This window comes from Ursus maritimus, unplaced genomic scaffold (assembly GCF_017311325.1).
Source record: "Ursus maritimus isolate PB19 unplaced genomic scaffold, ASM1731132v1 scaffold_3, whole genome shotgun sequence".
NCBI classification, from domain to species: domain Eukaryota; kingdom Metazoa; phylum Chordata; class Mammalia; order Carnivora; family Ursidae; genus Ursus; species Ursus maritimus.
This window is the reverse complement of record NW_024425563.1, coordinates 64,008,963-64,026,384: the sequence shown is the minus strand read 5'-3', so window position 1 is coordinate 64,026,384 and position 17,422 is coordinate 64,008,963. Positions and strand designations below refer to the sequence as shown.

General features: G+C 40.0%; 1 protein-coding gene and 1 long non-coding RNA gene across 7 annotated transcripts in view; one reads left to right on the top strand and one right to left on the bottom strand.

Annotated features, from left to right (window-relative positions):
• The window catches only part of ICA1 (islet cell autoantigen 1), a 138,428-nt gene extending 135,312 nt beyond the window's left edge, over positions 1–3,116 (bottom strand). For 3 of the 6 annotated variants that reach the window (XM_040644239.1, XM_040644242.1, XM_040644243.1), the window contains exon 1: positions 3,029–3,095. The gene's annotated coding sequence lies outside the window, so the exon portion shown is untranslated. Of the gene's footprint in view, positions 1–3,028 lie in introns of all 6 variants that reach the window. The other 3 variants (XM_040644244.1, XM_040644245.1, XM_040644240.1) reach the window with 3 other exon arrangements.
• Positions 2,408–12,526, top strand: LOC121105842. The gene is made up of 3 exons (XR_005838590.1): positions 2,408–2,541; positions 3,519–3,763; positions 12,203–12,526. It is a non-coding gene; the product is annotated as an uncharacterized LOC121105842 (long non-coding RNA).
• The last annotated feature ends 4,896 nt before the right edge of the window (positions 12,527–17,422 follow it).

Here is a 17,422-nt window from a genome sequence, read left to right as displayed (position 1 = left end):
GAAGCCAGACTGGAAGTCCACATTTAACAAGTTCCCAGATGATTCTACTGGACACAAAGGTTTGATAAATACCAGGTTAGGACAATGCTTCTCAAGCTTTAATATACACATGACTCACTTGCAGATCTTGTTAAAATGCAGATTTGAATTCAGTGGGCCTGGGAGGGGGCGCGTGAGGGCAGGTTGAGATATTGCATGTCTAACAAGCTCCCAGGGGAAGTCAATGTTGCTGGTCTATGGATCACATTTGAGTGGCAGGGGGCTGGAAGATCTATCCCCACTGGAACAAATTAGCTTTGCTTTGTTTCTGGACCACAGATTGAATCTCCCAGCCTCAGAGAGTATTCCAGAAAGCCCAAGCTCTTAGTATTGCTACAAAACACTTGAACTACTTGAAACCAAATTGGAACACATTCCCTATCTTTTTCAGCAGTACCATTCTTTTCAGATACAGATAGCACATATGTTTAGCATGTAAAAGAATAATTTACTGCTATTACTTGAGTTATATTTAATGTGAAAAGCATGTGAATACATTATTTCTAATTCCAACTACAACCCCACAAGGTGGATATTCTTGCTCGATAGATAAGAAAATGATGACATAGAGAGTGTAAGTTACTTGCTCAAAGTCATATGGCTAGTTAGGTGTTGCAGCTAGGGTTCCAATCCTGTTGTTTTGAAGCCCAAAGCCTATGTGCCCTCTGTACATCTTCCACGATGCTAGGTATGATTTTGGTACAAAATGTGACGGCTTAGGAAAAAAATGGGAAAAAATATTTTCTCCTGTATCTGTCTTCAAGTTCAAGGCTTTGCTAAGGCAGATTCTAGATGGGGGAGAGGATGGAGATAAGGTTAATTAATTAGTGATCTGTAATGCCTCATGAACAAAAACACGCAGATAGCATCTTTGACTATGGTTCCCATAAATCTATTAGTGCAAATGGAATAAAAAGGACATCTGTGACCAGGGCACTGATCCTAAATGTTGCCACCTACCCTCAGGCTTCTAGCCATGGAACTCAACCAATAAAAAGGAAAAGTTCTTTCTGATCCTTGTGGTCTAACAACTTTCCCACCTTCTCTTATATGAGGTTTCTGTAGCTCTAAATTTCACACCAACTCAGGCTGACCCTACCAGTTAACCACACTTCCCTGCATCCAATAAAATTGCCTGCACCTGAAAAAAAAAAGTATACCGTTTAGTCAAATACATTCAAAGTGCGACAGTTTTGAAGATTTTCTTTTGAGCAACAAAATTTCCTGTATCTGTCACAAGGTTGACATGGAGAGAAACGCAGGACAATAAAGATGGTCATGGAAATCAGTCAGATACTCAAGTGTACCAAATTGAGGAAAGACAGCTATGAAATAAACTGTCTAGGCATTTACCATCCAGTGCCTTCACCATTTAATGATCCATGGGTGGAGAATCCACAGTCAGTTTTTTTAACCTCGGCTTGTTCAACCGTTGTTTTTTAAATACTCATCTTTAATAATAGAATTGTCTACCTGTACTGTGCAAAATGGTCCAATTAGAAAGCCACACCTCCAGTAATTAAATATATACATAGCAGTTAAACCGAAACAGCGATGTTTGAACTATTAAGAATTATAAACTGATTTTGCCCCTATGGTATTCTCTACACAGGATATTTCAAGAATAAAGGTGAAACCTAAAAAGAAAACTCACTAAAAAGTATTTTTAGACTGTGTATGTGGTTTAAATAGACGGTAAGAAACTGAGTCTGGAGCATTGATCTCCAACTAATAAGCATTTCCTATTTCACTCCCTAACCCCCAGGAACAGTTCAGATCTCAGAAAATCTAAACTAAAGGTCCACAGAAATCAATTCGAGATTTTTCTGGAGACACTTTACTGAAGTGTTTGGACATGAACACGTTTGCAGTGAGTCATAATTTATAGGACTTTAATGGCCAGTGCCTTATGTGCCTTTCTTCCTATACTCAATATCATTCTCAAACCAGCTGGTGATATATTTTCCAGGCCCTAATAATTTTTATTAAGTTACCAGATCTCAGTTTCTAAGGCTGCTACCCAGCACCTTTTCTCGTGCTGATTGTTTTATGCTATCTAAACAGAAAAGAACCTGATTCTCTTTCTAAATTGTAAATCTCCCAACCAGGCAGTTAATGCCTTTTCCCAGCAAAAGGGCATAGTACTTTTGAGACCCCCAAAGAGAAGATGAGGGGTCTTGCGGACACTCCAAAAAAAAAACAACTGTGGGAAAGGTTAATAGAAGTAGAGGGGGGCCTCTGGGCAAAGGCAGACATAATAACAGGATATATTCGCTTCTAGAGGAAGCAGGAGCTGCAATAGCCCGAGGGCAGGAAAGGCGGAGTCAGCAGCGCCCTAAGGAAACGAGTCAGGGTTTGCAGCGACCTGGCCCGCTTAGGGACTCCTGCTCCAGTCGGGTCCAAGGCTAGTGAGCACCTCGCCTGCGGGAAACCAAGCGCAGGCCTCCTGGCACTAGTGGTTATAAAGAGGCACCCATCTGCTCCCTGCCACCTCCGCCAAAGGTGGGCAATGGGGTGAGGAGAAAAAGCAAACACCAGGCGCCGGGGCAGGTGAACTTGTCAACAAGTCAGTCCCTGCCCCGAAGGGACCTCGGGGTCCCGGAGCCGGAACAGCTGGGAAGGCGAGGCACGGCGTGGGTAGAGTGGGCGGGCGTGGGTGGGGGTGCCGCGGGCGCCTAGGCTAGAGATGCGGCCGGCGCCCGGAACGCTTCCCTCCCGCTCCCCGGGGCTGACGCACGCTCTCATGGCGCGCGCATCCTCCAGACCTGCCCAGGCCTGAGAGAGGAGGCGGGGGAGGGGAAGGGGCTGTGGCAGTTCCCACACGGGGACCAGGGACCGGAGAAAGCGACCCGCCTGTCACCCGCCGCCCGCGGAGGGCATAGTTAGCGGCCCCAGGCTGGCGCCCCGACCGCCGCGGTTGCCGGGCGTCTCCCGCTGCAGCCTGCAGCCCGCCCGGCGCGCCCCCGCCCCGACCCCGGAGGGCAGGTACCTCGGAGCCCCGGCCCCCAGGAGCCTCCTGGCCGCGGTCTGAGCGTCCCTCCAGCTCCCTCATCCGACGTCAGCGTCAGCAGAAGGCGAGGGAAGGGGGCGGGGGGAGCGCAGGAACCGGCCCTTCCTGCGGCGGTCGCCGCCAGCCGGAATAGCAGCCAGCGGAGCCCGTGCGCGCCGCAGCGCAGCGCAGCGGCCGGGGGGAGCGGACGGCTTCGCCTCCCCGCAAACGCCCGCGGCCCAGGCGCCGCCGCCTCCCCTCCCTTCGTCTCTCCTCAGGAGACGCACGGCGGGGCGACCCCTCCCAGGAGGACCCGGGCACCCTGAGGAGCGAAGGGGCGAAGGCCTCACCTTTTGGGGGGCGGGTCCGGGATGGGGGGAGTGAGCCTCCCACTCTCTCCTCCCTGGGGACTTTCCTCGACCCCCATCTCCTGGGGTATCCCCCGCTTCGATCTGCCGCCCAGGATGACCCCGCCCCTGCTCTCCCGCAGGTGTTCCACGTGTCCATAGCATTTACGTCACAATGACCTGGCCGACAGGTGGGAGCCGCCGCGAGCGCTCCAGGGTTCCCTCCGTGCTGTGCGTGATGAGTCCTCCTTGCTTCCACGTAAGATTTCTGCGGCTTTTGGAGACAGGAGACTTCATGACTTCAGTGTTAAGAAAAGTTACAGAGGCCTGTATTTGGAAATCAACTTGGAGCTTAAAGGAAAAAGCCTGTGTGAAAAAAAAAAATTGTGTACGTATATGTATATATATATTTTATTCCCATACAGTCATATATCTTTTAATCTTAAATTATTGACACTTATAGTAATTTTATCTTCTCATCAAGAAAAAAACCAAACTCTTGCTTTTAGAGCACCTGTGGTGATCGCACAAAGAGAAGGTGTTGGAATAGGAGCTTCCTAAAATTATCTGGGCAAAAAAGCAATCCCAATGTGCTATGACTCAATCCCTGATTATGTTACATATTTATCAATAAGTTCATAGAATAGTCACTGGTTGAAACAATTTAACAGAGTGGAATGAAAGATGGTTATTGAGCAATGATGCAAACAAATTTGAAATCCACAGCTAATATGAATGGGCTGCTTGCTATGTGCCAGGCATATGCTGTATACTTTACATTTAATTCTTACTGTAACCCAGTGCTGTAGGTAAAGTTATTATCCCTATTTTACAGATGAAGACACTGCCCAGACTGCCTTTGAGGCATTTAGCTAATAGGATATTGAGCAGGGGTTTGAATCCAGGGTTGTCTGAACCATGAGAGGTTTAGCTTAATATCAAGATAGAAAGGTGCCTAGCCAAGATGGAGAGAGGAAAAAGTATAGGTGTTATTGACATTTTAATAGAAAGTTTGTAAGATGGTACAGCTCCAGAAATTTACATAACCTTACAAGTTGACATTATTCTTTGGATATATTCTTTGGGGATTTTGTTTGTCATAGTTGCATTTTAGCCTATTGTAGTATGGCACAAAATACAAAGCTGAGCCAAGATCAAGTCCTTAATAAATGTTTACAAATAATTAATATGGTCTACAAAAGAGGAACTTGTTGAAAAGCTGAGATTCAAGACAAAGTTTGGAAGAGAAAAACATTGCTCCTATATATTTGGCTTTTATAAGAAGCATTCAAGGTGACCTGTTAACAACACAAGCCAAATTATTTTTGCTCTTTGTAAGAAGGAAAAAAGGAAAATACAAAGCCCTTTAAAATGAGAAACAAAGGCTTCTTTGCAAATGAAAGACAATTAAAATATTTTGTTTTAAAATATTTGATTCTAAGAACTATTACCTAATGTATAAAAATCAGGATTTAAAAAGAAAAATCATTTTTTAACAGAATGAAATGCTATTTCTTTTTTTTTTTTTAAAGATTTTATTTATTTATCCGACAGAGATAGAGACAGCCAGCGAGAGAGGGAACACAATCAGGGGGAGTGGGAGAGGAAGAAGCAGGCTCATAGCAGAGGAGCCTGATGTGAGGCTCGATCCCATAACGCCGGGATCACGCCCTGAGCCGAAGGCAGACGCTTAACCGCTGTGCCACCCAGGTGCCCCTGAAATGCTATTTCTAATATAGTAGGTACTCCATGAATGTTGGGCGAATGTATCAATCAGTTGTTTGAAATGCTGAGAAATAGATCACAAAATTTCCTGACTGTAATGTTCTCCTTTCCACCAGTGGTGATTTACTAGTTATATGAAAATGTATTAGGAACCCTATTTATCAAAAGCTGGCTTTTTGGAAGATACTTAAATTTGTTACAAGAGAGCCAGTAGAATGGCAGGTTGATGGTGTGTTCACAATATCTCCTCAAAATGCAGATAACTGGAACACAAGCACTAAGGGAAGTGAGCAAGAAAACTGATTTATGTAACTAATTACTCAGGTTTCCTTTTACTTTTCTAAAGGCCAGGGTGAAAACTTGAGCCATGAGTCAAACAATCTATCATGGACGCTGAAAGTGGCTTCAAAGACAGTGTCTAAAAGTGAACAGATATGTGATACAAGCCCTATCTGGTCAACACAGCACTGAAATTCCTTGAGCTCCCAGACAGTTTAAGATAAATCTTTAAATGACTTTTTATCATTATTAGTGTTGTCCTAACATTAGGATATTTCAGGAAGGAAATAATAAACTCATGCTCATTCTGCATCACCACAATGAAGGCTTTTTCCATTTAAAAAATTGCTCCAGCTATGAACTTTTGTTTGTTTCTGGATATCAAGTTGTTTCAGTCTTACAAAGCACCCACAGGGTGTTGAAAACTGAAACAATTTCTTTTTTTTTTTTTTAAGATTTTATTTATTAGAGAGAGAGAGGGAGAAGCAGACTCCCCACTGAGCAGAGAACCCTATTCGGGGTTTGATGTGGGGCTCAATCCCAGAACCCTGGGATCATGACCTGAGCTGAAGACAGACGCTTAACAGACTGAGCCACCCAGGCGCCCCGAGAACCTGAAACAATTTCTAAGAAGAGAATGGTTATTGAATGATGGGATCTGAAATTAAGGAAGTTATACAGTAATGTACATTTTCCAGAATGTAACAGGATGACAAGAAAACTTTTCCACAGAAAAAATCATTACATATTTAACTTAATGATTTTTCGAGGGGTTCCGAGTTTCAAGATGTGCTAATAGAACCACAAGAATTAGGAATTGTGTTAGGCTGTCATTAACAGAGACCCAAAATAGCAGTGGATTAAATGAGGTAAAGGTTTATTTTTTCTCACATCAAGGAAATTGGAAAGTAGTCTAGAGCTGATACGGCTTCTGATATGTCATCAGAGTGTTGCTCTCCTCTCCTTCTGTTTCACCATTCTAAGCAAAGCAATATTGCTTAAAGTTAAAATCCAGGCAAGGATGTGGAGAAGTAGAAAACTTCACACATTACTGGTGGGAATGTAAAATGATGCAGCAGCTTTGGAAAACAGTCCACCAGTTCCTTAAATGAAGCACAGAGATAACAGATGGCCCAGCAATTCCACCCCAAGGTATATATCCAAGAGAAATGAAGACCTATGTCCACATAAAAACTTGCACACAAATATCTATGGCAGCATTATTCAAAATAGTCAAAAGGTGGAAACAACCCAACTGTTCATCAGTGGATGAATGAGTAACCAAAATGTATTATATCCATATAATGGAATATTATTGGTCTGTGAAAAGGAATGAAATACTGGTACATACCATAACTTGGACGAACCTTGAAAACGTGCTAATTGAGAAGAGCCAGCCACAAAAGTCCATATATTGTATGATTCCATTTTTGTAAGTCTAGGATAGAGAAATATACAGAGACAGAAAGTAGATTAATGATCAATTAGGGCAAAAAAAAATACACAACACATATATGTATATCAACTCATTTGTATTAATGTATGAACATACTTAAACAAAATCTACATATAATACAATAATATAATATGTAGTATATGACATATATAATATAATAATAATACTATATTCAGTGGAATGTTGATATATATTTTTAAACACATTTTTAATGTTCTGAGTGCTCCTTATGCTCTCAGCCAACATGAGCAAGTGAGGCAGAATGCCTTGCTCGCTTTTGGTATGGGAACCATAATGAAATGAGTGCTTTACCATTCATCCAGACAGATAATTATGGTTTCCTACTGCTCTGAAATCCTTTTATTTTCTGACTCATCTTTGACAGCATCATATATACTTATGGTACCTGTATTAGAGTAAGATGCTAAGATAGAGCTGAAGCTATTATTATTATCAATGTATGTAATAAGAGCTATACATATAAATCTCTTCAAAGCTCAGCTCATTAGTAAGACAAAAATCACTTTTCCTTGAGTTGCTGGAAAATTGAAATTAGATAATCTGTAAGAATAAACTTTGGAAAAAAACCTGATGTTTTAAAAATTATTATTAAACTTAACTGTCTGATTTTTAGTAGTGATAGAAATTTAAAGAAAGCTTAAACTAAATTTTATTGGCAAAATGAAGTCATTTATTCCCTGTATTGTGTAATATTTAGAGAGGAATTAGATGTACTCAACTAAGTATCTTGACCAATTTGGGTTTAATTCTTGTCATCAGTTGTGTTCTCTCCTAGCAAAACAAAGCTTCTATTATACTCTCAGCAGCAATAGTTATGTCTTTAAGCAAATTTGTGTGCACATGTGAAAATAGAACAAATGTTTAATTAATAGCATTAACTTTTGTTAATTAAAATTAACTTCCTTTCCCTTCAAAATTAAGGCTTCAATGAAGAGAGGAGGTTTATTTTACACTGAAGAGTAAAACCAGTATACCAGCTTAGATTTCTGGGTAAATAACACCCTACCTCTTCACCCCCAGTATCATCCATTGGAACTTCTGCAAGAAAAGTGTTGGTGATAGCATCAAAGTGGGACATCTTATTCACTGTAGGTAGAGAACTTTGTCATGTGCCATCTGGTATAATCCTGCTTTTGACTGGGAACTGTGCTGGGTTTGGGCAAACCTCAGCCCAGAGTCCAGAGCTGTGCCTCTGGTCTCATATATGAGACTATGTTCCCTATAGCAGACATACAGCTAATGATCCCTGAAAGTGTCACTATGTTAAGGAACAGGATTTAATTGAAAGATTAGGATGGAACTTTCTAGGTCTTTGGTCTTCCTCTCCCCCTCTCCAGAGGGAAAGTTTTAAAAAATCACTATAAACCCTAGTGCAAATAGTTAAGGTAATTCAGGTGAAGCATTGGCTAAACGTTTGGTTTAATCATGGGGTAAGAGGCTGAATTAGGACTATAAACCATATTTCCTGACTCCCAATCAGATGCACTTTTCCTCTCCTGGTTTTAACTCTGTCACTAACTTGCTTTGGCAGAGACTGTTAATCATTTACCAGTATTTATTCTCCCCCTTTCCCCAGAGTAGTATAAATTTCAGCTGAGCATACATTGTTGCCCAGCTGAAGACTGTATTTTCTAGCTTCCCCGTATGGTCATGTGACCAGGCTCTGGCCAATAGGATATGACCGAAAGACTCATATGTAACTTTTGGGTCATGCTTTTGAAAGGAACACACCCTCACCTTTGTCTTGCCCCTTTCCCACTAGTTGGATCACCTTTGGCTACAAGGGGAGGACGATATGTTGGGGATGGCAAGAAACTTACCACATGATTTGCCATACTGCTCTGGTCCTCCTGCTTGGGTTGTTTTATGAGAAGGAAATGAAGTTCAGTATTGTTTAAGCCACTATGTTTCTGGATATTATTACAACCCAACCTTTATCCTAAGTAATCCATCTACTCCATGATGTTGAATTAGATCTTCATTTTTCATGAAGTTTATATTCTAAAACAATGATTCTCAATCTGTGGGTCACAGGGCCTCATTCTGAGGGCCTTTGGTGTTAATATAAAGGATCATGGGATACAAATCTCTAACGAGTGAAGTCCGCAGACAAAAACCCCTCCTTAAGAAATAAAGATAGCAATTTTGAAAAAAACATATGATGTGATTGCAAAACAAAATCGTTAATTAATTTCTTGGAGTGTGGGTATGTTGGTAATGAATGATTTAGCTTTGTACATCTGAAAAATTCTATTTCACCTTTGTTTTTAAAGTATTTTTTCACTGATAAAGAACTTGAGTTGACTTTTTTGTTGTTGTTTTTTGAACTTTAAAGATGTTGCTCTGTTGTGTTCTAGCTTACATTGTTTCAGACATAAAATCTGTCATCTTTATCTTTGGTCCTCTTTGTCTTTTTTTTCTTCTGGATGCTTTTTAAGATTTTTTTTTTTACTTTTAACTAGTTTTAAGAAGTTTGATTATGATGTCTTCAGTATTGTTTTTTCTTGAATTTTTGGCTTTGTTGAGCTTTTTGGTGCTGTGTGTTTCTCATTTAATTCAAATGGTGAAAAACTTCAGCCATACCCAGAATAACCAATACAATATTGAAGGAGAGAAACAAAGTCAAGGGGCTGACACCAATTGACTTCAAGACTTACTATGAAGCTACAGTAATCAAGATTGTGTGATACTTGCAAAAGAATACATAAATAGATTAATGGAACAGAATAGAGAACCCAGAAATAGACACTTGCAGATATAGTCATCTAAACTTAGATAAAGAAATATAGACAATTCAATGGAGAAAAAAGTCTTTTCAACAAATGGTATTGGAACACTGGATATCTACATGCCAAAAAATGCAGACCTCATATTTTTCACAATCATTAAGTCAAAGTGGATCATAGACCTAAATGTAAAACACAAAACTATAAAATTTCTAGAAAATGACATAGGAAAAAATTAGATAACTTTAGGTATGGCAGTGACTTATTAGATACAACCCCAAAGGCATACTCCATGAAAGAAAAAAAAAAAACCGGGTAAATTGGACCTCATTAAAATCCAACACTTCTGGCCTACAAAATATACTGTTAAGAGAGTGAGAAGACAAGCTACAGACTGGGAGAAAATATTTTCAGGAGGCAATTGATAAAAGACTGTTATCCAAAATATACAAAGAAATTATAAAACTCAACAAGAAGAAAATGAATAACTCAATAAATGGGCAAAAATTCTGAAGAGACCCCTCATCAATGATGATACACAGATAGCAAATAAGCATTTTAAAAAGAGGTTGAATATCATGTTATTTAAAAATTGCAAATTAAAACAATTAGATATCACTGCACACCTGTAAAAATGGCTAAAATCCAAAACACTGAAAATATCAAGTACTGGAGAGATGTGGAGCAAACGGAGTTCTCATTTGTTGCTCGTGGGAATGCAAAATGGTACAGCCACTTCGGAAGACAGTCTGACAGTTCCTTACAAAGCTAAACATGCTCTTACCATATGATCCTGCAATTGCTCTCCTTGGTATTTACCCAAATGAGTTGAAAACATGTCCACACAAAAACCTGCGTATGGATGTTTATTGCAGCTTTATTTACAATTGCCCAAAATTGAGAGCAACCAAGATGTCCTTCAATAGGTGAATGGATAAACAAACTGGTATATCCATACAGTGGAATATTAATCCGTGTTAAAAAAATTTGCTATCAAGCATGAAAAGACATGGAAGAACCTTAAAAGCATATTGCCAAATGAAAAAAGCCACAATGTATGATTCCAACTATATGACATTCTGGAAAAGGCAAAACTATAGGGACAGTTAAAAAAAAGAAAATCAGTTGTCAGGGGCGTGGGTGGAAGGAGGGAGAAAGAAATATTTTTTCCTAATATCCAATATCTTGAATGGCATTTTGTCTGTTTAAGTGCTTTTAGGAGGGAGTACAAATCCAGTCCCTATTATTCCATCTTGATCAGAAGTCCCTCTATTAATGAATTAATAGTAACCTTGCATTGTGTATTTTCTTGATCAGTATGTATTACCTTTTTTTGTTGGGGAGAGTTTGGGAATTTTTTATATTGAAAAAGTGTCCTTATGAATAATCCAACTGAAAGGCCAGGGACAAATAATTCATAAAAGAAGCAATTAAAATAGTAAAAATGAAAAATAGACTATTTTACAATACATTTTTTCAACTTAAAATGTTTTCATCTATCATATTGGCAGATGTGGAAAACAGTGCTCAGGCTTGTTAAGGATATGGGAAACAGACACTGACATACTCTCACAAATGGAGGATAGAAGCAAAACTTTTACACACTTTTATGGAGGGAAATTTGGCAATACATACAAAATGTTAGTTGTACATACCTGTGACCTTGCATTTCTGCTTTTAGCATATTTTCCTTGAGGAAATAATTAGTTGAGTGTACAAAAATAAACGTGAAGATGAGCGTCAGAACACACTGTTTATAACGTTAAACCTTGAAAATAGGAAATTGTCCATTTAAAGGAAGGTTTAGTGAACTAAATTATATATTTAATACATTTACATATTGGAATGCTGACAGTCGTTAAAGAGAATGAGGTCAAGGTATTTTTTAAATGAAAATAGCTGCTCGCACAACACCATGTGAAATACGATTCTGTTTAAGTAAATATTTTATGTTTACTATATATTTATATTCACTAAAATGTTATCAGAGGCTGTCTCCGGGGAGTGATCTCTTTTTGGCTGCGGTTGGAAGTGGGGGTTTTCATTTATACTCTTCAGTAAATGTTTGGCTTTTTTTTGCAGGGTACACATAGTATTTTACAATTTGCAAAAATGAGGACAATTTAAATTTTGACACTAGGAGAAAATAAGTTCTCACATTTGAAAATGTTTGGAAATACTGGTTTATCTAATACTGGTTTATATTCTAAAATTCCTTAATGATTTTCTATTCTATTCTTCTAATGTCTAGATTAACCTTTAAGATTCCTCCAAGTGCTAAAAGTTCATGGCTTCCTTTCTCCTTGCTGCTGTCATCATGACAAATGTGAACTGCTTAGGTAAAGCTCAGATGCTCCCTAATTGGAGGGACCCATACCTTTGGCTCAAGCTCTTCTTTTTTTTCCTTACATTTCAACTGACTTTAGCCATTTTTAAAACCTACCTTTGACATTTGATACTAATATAATATTGATATAATGTGCTATTCTTTACTATAGTTTTTTTCCACTCTTATTTTGTCCTAAAAATCATGTAAGCACTTGTGCTATAAACTGTAAATATTTGCATCCCCTCAAATTCATATGTTGAAGCCTAATCCTTAATGTGATGATATTTCAAGGTGAAGACTTTGAGAGCTAACTCAGAGCCCTTATAAAAAAGATCCCACAGAGCTTCCTCTCCATGTGAAGACACAGAAGACAGCTGTCTAGGAAAACAGAAAGAGGGCTCTGACCAGACACTGGACTTGCCAGGGCCTTGATCTTGGACTTCCCATCCTCCAGAACTGTGAGAAATAGATTTCTGTTGTTTATAAGCCACCCAGTCTATGGTATTCTGTTATAGTAGCCCAAACGGACTAAGACAACTTGGGAAACATGCACATTCCTCAGGACCTTTTCAAATCTACAGCATCAGAAAATTCTGTGGAAGTTCCTAAGAATCTGTATTTTTATTTCTTTTTTCTTTTTTAATTTTTATTTTTGTTATATTAGTCACCATACAGTACAATCCCAGTTGTTGATGCAATGTTCCATGATTCATTATTTGCATATAACACCCAGTGCACCATGCAATATGTGCCCTCCTTAATACCCATCACCGGCCTATCCCAATCCCCCACCCTCCTCCCCTCTGAAGCCCTCAGTTTATTTCCCAGAGTCCACAGTCAAGAATCTGTATTTTTAGGGGCGCCTGGGTGGCACAGCGGTTGGGCGTCTGCCTTCGACTCAGGGCGTGATCCCGGCGTTACGGGATCAAGCCCCACATCAGGCTCCTCTGCTGGGAGCCTGCTTCTTCCTCTCCCACTCCCCCTGCTTGTGTTCCCTCTCTCGCTCGCTGTCTCTATCTCTGTCAAAAAAAAAAAAAAAAAAGAATCTGTATTTTTAAATCTAACTTAGTGATTCTTATGGCCAGAGAAATTTGGAAACCCTGCTTTATTGAGAAACTCATAAGTCTTAGCTGAGGTTAATTATTGTGTTTGATTTATGCCAAATACAATTTCGTGAGCATTAACTTAACATCAAAATGCCTGAACTCCAATCTCGTTCATTACCATCTGAGTTGGGGCTAGCCCAGTGTTTCCCAAATTCGTCTGCAAATTAGATTCATGGGGGCTCTTTAAAAAATGCCAAAACTCGGGTCACACCCAAGACAAATTAAATCTCATTCTCTAAGGCTGTGACACAGGCATTAGTATTTTTTGACTCATATATACGAATAAGTTAGCATTTTTTGAAAGATTTTATTTATTTATTTGAGAGAGAGAAAGAGGGAGAGAGCACAGAGGGAAAGTAAGAGGGACTAGCATACTCCCTGCTGAACAGAGAGCCCAATGTGGGGCTTGATCCCAGGACCCTGAGATCATGACCTGGGCAGAAGGCAGACACTTAACTGACTGAGCCACCCAGGCACCCCAATAAGTTAGCATTTATTTCCCAACATGTACACAAGTTTGGGAACCATTAGACTAATCATTAACCCTCTCTAAGCCTGTGTCTTTATGAGTAAAATATAGATAATAACTCTCATTCTAAAATGTTATTAGGAATTAATCTAATTAATGCATGTGAATACACCTTATAAGTGATAAAACCCTGTGTATTTTGAGTAAAGGTTAACAAACTTGCAAATAAGAATTTTTATATTTTCTGTATATTTACTTTTTTTTTTTTTTTAATGGTTGTAATTGTGATGGTCCATTCAACAGGTTAGTATGGTAGGTTCAGCTTGCAAAAGAAACCACGGTTCAGAAAGCTGTCCTTACAGTTTGGGTACATTTTCATCAGGTGGCAGTGGTGTATCTGTGGTCCTGGTTTAAAGCATTGGTTCTCTGCTCTCACAGTGAATTAAAATCTTCCTTGGCTTGGGTTTACCCACAAAGATTTTGATTCAGTAGGTCTGGAGTGGGACTCTAGCATCTGTAAGTTTATTGAGATCAGCATGTCATTCTGATGCCCTGTTGCTAACCACGGTGTTTGTTATTTCTGTTTAGGCCTTCTGTTCTACCTACCAGATTTAGTCATAAATGTTCCACTTTGTTAATGTCAGAAATATCTCTTCATCATGTAAAGCAGAAAACAATTTTAGAATAGCTTAAAAAGTATTTGAATCCATATGGATACCACTCCTTATTACTACTACCACTCAGTCTTTATAATCTTGTAATTTTTATTTCAAAATGTGTCCTGGCCTTCTTGATACATAAGCAAACCTTCCCAGTGTCTGAGATTACTATTTGCATTTTTAAAAAGTCAGAGAGGGGCACCTGGGTGGCTCCGTTTGTTAAGCTGCCAACTCTTGATTTCAGCTCAGGTCATGGTCTTAGGGTCCTGGGATCGGGCCTCTTGTCAGGCTCTGTGCTCAGCACAGAGTCTGCTTCAGGATTCTCTCTCTCCCTCTGCCCCTCCCCCTGCTCTCTCTCTCTCTCTCTTGCAAATCAATCAATCAATCAATCTTTAAAAAAAAAAAAAAGAAACAAACAGAGAATGTGTGTTTCCCCCGCTGATCTGGAATCTCTCTCTCCAGGGCAGTCGTTCTTAAACTTCAGTGGGCATGTGGAACACCTGAGGGTCTCATCAACAGTGTACACTCCATCCAGACCTAGTGAATTAACCTTTGGGTTGAGTTCCAGGGTTCTGAATTTTAAACCATCTCCCTCAGTTATTGTGATGCACACTAAATTTTGAGAACCATTGGCTCCATGGAATCAGAAGCTAAGGTAGCTTGGTAAGGTAGAGACTACTAAGGGAAGGCTCAAAGGATCTGGATGGAAAACTGTGAGGAATTCTGTGTTTCCTTCTTTCCCCTTCCGGGGCCTCATCTTAGTACAAGTAGTGGTCCATGACTCTGTTGTTATCCAGTGACCCTAAGGAGAGGCACCCAGCATTGGTTGGGGGATGGTACACAACCTCTGGAGTTCCCCAGGTGAAATTTGAAACTGGCCTTCATATGAGGATGGCAAGGACTGACTGAGGAAAGTGGCAGACTACTCCAGATTGGTAGGTGACAGTTTTAATAAGCAAGGGAACTTACATACGAGGCTTGACTTGGGTGGCAGCAAGCCAAGCAGATCTTCACACCCGCCTACCAGAATCTTAAGAGCTTATATAGAGGGCTTCACTGGATTCAGTCACATGTACCATCCAGATAGGCTCAACAACACATTGCTCTCTCAAGGCTATGTCCTTGAAATGGCTCCCACAGGGGGAAAAAACTTACATTTCAAGGATGGCAGGCGGTAGAGAGTCTCATATTGTCTGGGTCCAGCTCCCAGGTCAAACGGTGGTCATGTCCTCTTAATGACTTCCTCTAATAATTGGTAAATTTGCAGTACTAAGTCCTATCAATTTTTGTTGCCAATCCAAGCATGGAGCCTGCATCAGGGAAGTTACAGCAAATAACGGTTTTGTATTGAGGAAATACTCCCTTTCCTTCTCTTTCTCTGCGTGTTTGTTGTTGTTGTTTGTTTGTTTGTTTGTTTTTTTAAGGAGGGGGCATAGTCCTTATTGGAAAGGTGATGTGGTAGAAAGGTGATGTGGTAGGAAATGCAGAGGAAAGTACCATTTACTCCTTGGAGTGACTGTAACACACTTCTAGATGTTCTCTTTCTCTATTTTCTTTTCCCTCTTCAACCTGACTTTTTCCCATCTATTGTCTTTTCCCCTTGGTTTCTTGGTTTGTGGTCCCCTCTTGAAGAAACACCCATCTAGAACAGATCTAGGCACCAAAAAAACCCCAAAACACCTATATCTGAAATCTCCCAATTCATCTTTAAGTTGCACTAATAGCATATTTGATAATTCACTTGGGCTAATTATTTTTACTGTTATGTATAATTGTATTTGACACATTTTTAGTTTCATGACTATGCTTTTATTTCCAACTGTTTGCTTTCATTTACTAGCATTTTATACATCCTAAGGCTTCATCTGCCTTTGATTTCAGATAAAATGTGTACTTTCTGCAGAATAAACAGTAAATTATTTTCTACTAAAATATGTTGGATTGGTAGGAACACATTGATAAGGGTAGATCATTGGATTTTCATATTTGGTATTTTATGTCTTATAGAAACTTGTGAATTGTTAATTTTTATGTTAAAAATTACCTTTTCTCCTGGAACCACCCTCCTACTCCATTCTCTAGCTGAAACTAAGGTCATCTTTCTGTAGTACAAATTTAATTATTTCTCTCTTTAGCTTAAATTTTCTGGTGGTCCCTTGTACAATTGTTACCTCTTGTTCTGGCCATCCAGAACTACTACTTTATTCATGAAAATTAAGTGGGCTTCTTAAATTTAATATTAGAGGGAGAATGTGCTAGTTCCTCCTGGAGAGTGGAAGCTAAAAGGGAAGCTTGAAAGCTGTCAGTGGTCATGTTTTTCACCGTGTTCCGGAACCCAGTCAACAGTGAGAAAGAATGAAGCCAGCCCATGGGGAGAAGCAGAGATGAGAGACAGGGAATAATGTGCTGGTGGTATTTGAAGCCTTAATTCGAGTTGTCCCCAATCCTTGGCTGTACCCCTGTGCTTCCAGAAGCTGGTTGTTCCATCCTTCCTTGCATCACACAAAATACCCCAGGACATCCTATGAAGTCCCCACTGTCACCTAAGCCAGTTAGAAATAGGTTTCTGTCACCTGCAAACAAGGGGTCTAGATGAGAATAACCTGTAAGGCCCTTCATGATATGGCCCCAAGCTTCTCAGTTCCAGCTTCATATGAGTCTTAGGAAGATACTCAGCTGCAAGTAACAGAACACAGACAAATGGATTTAAATAGTAGAGGCATTTCATTCTCTCATATACCAAGAAGTGCAGACAAAGACAGAGATGGTTCCAGTGATGGTTTATCGGTTCCACTACATGGTAATGCCTTAGTTAGCTCTGCAGTTCTTTGGGTCTTTTCCTTGATCAAGGAAAGAAGCAGCTCCAGATAGTCTTTAAGACCTATGTGAGCCTTCCAGACAGGGAAGACGGGGGCAACAGCCTTCTCCTAGGGAGGGTCTGTTTTTAGCCTGGAAGGGAAGCTTCAGCTGATTTCTCTTTAGAACTGACTGGCCAGAACGGGGTCACTTGCCCAACCCTAGAATCATGATTGTGAAGTGAGAATTACCTTGACTCATTCCCTAGCTGTCCTTAATTCAACGGATCTGTGCCAATTATCTGAGATTCATTTAGCAAAGAAAGTGGAGCTATAGTGGAGCCAAACAACTATGTCTACCACACATGTTTCCGTTACCCTCTCTGTCCTTCCACTACCACCACCCCAATTCTAAGAGCCAGCCTTATCAAACTGCCTTCAAGGACCCAAACATAACTGTGCTTTCTGTGGTTTCTTTGGTC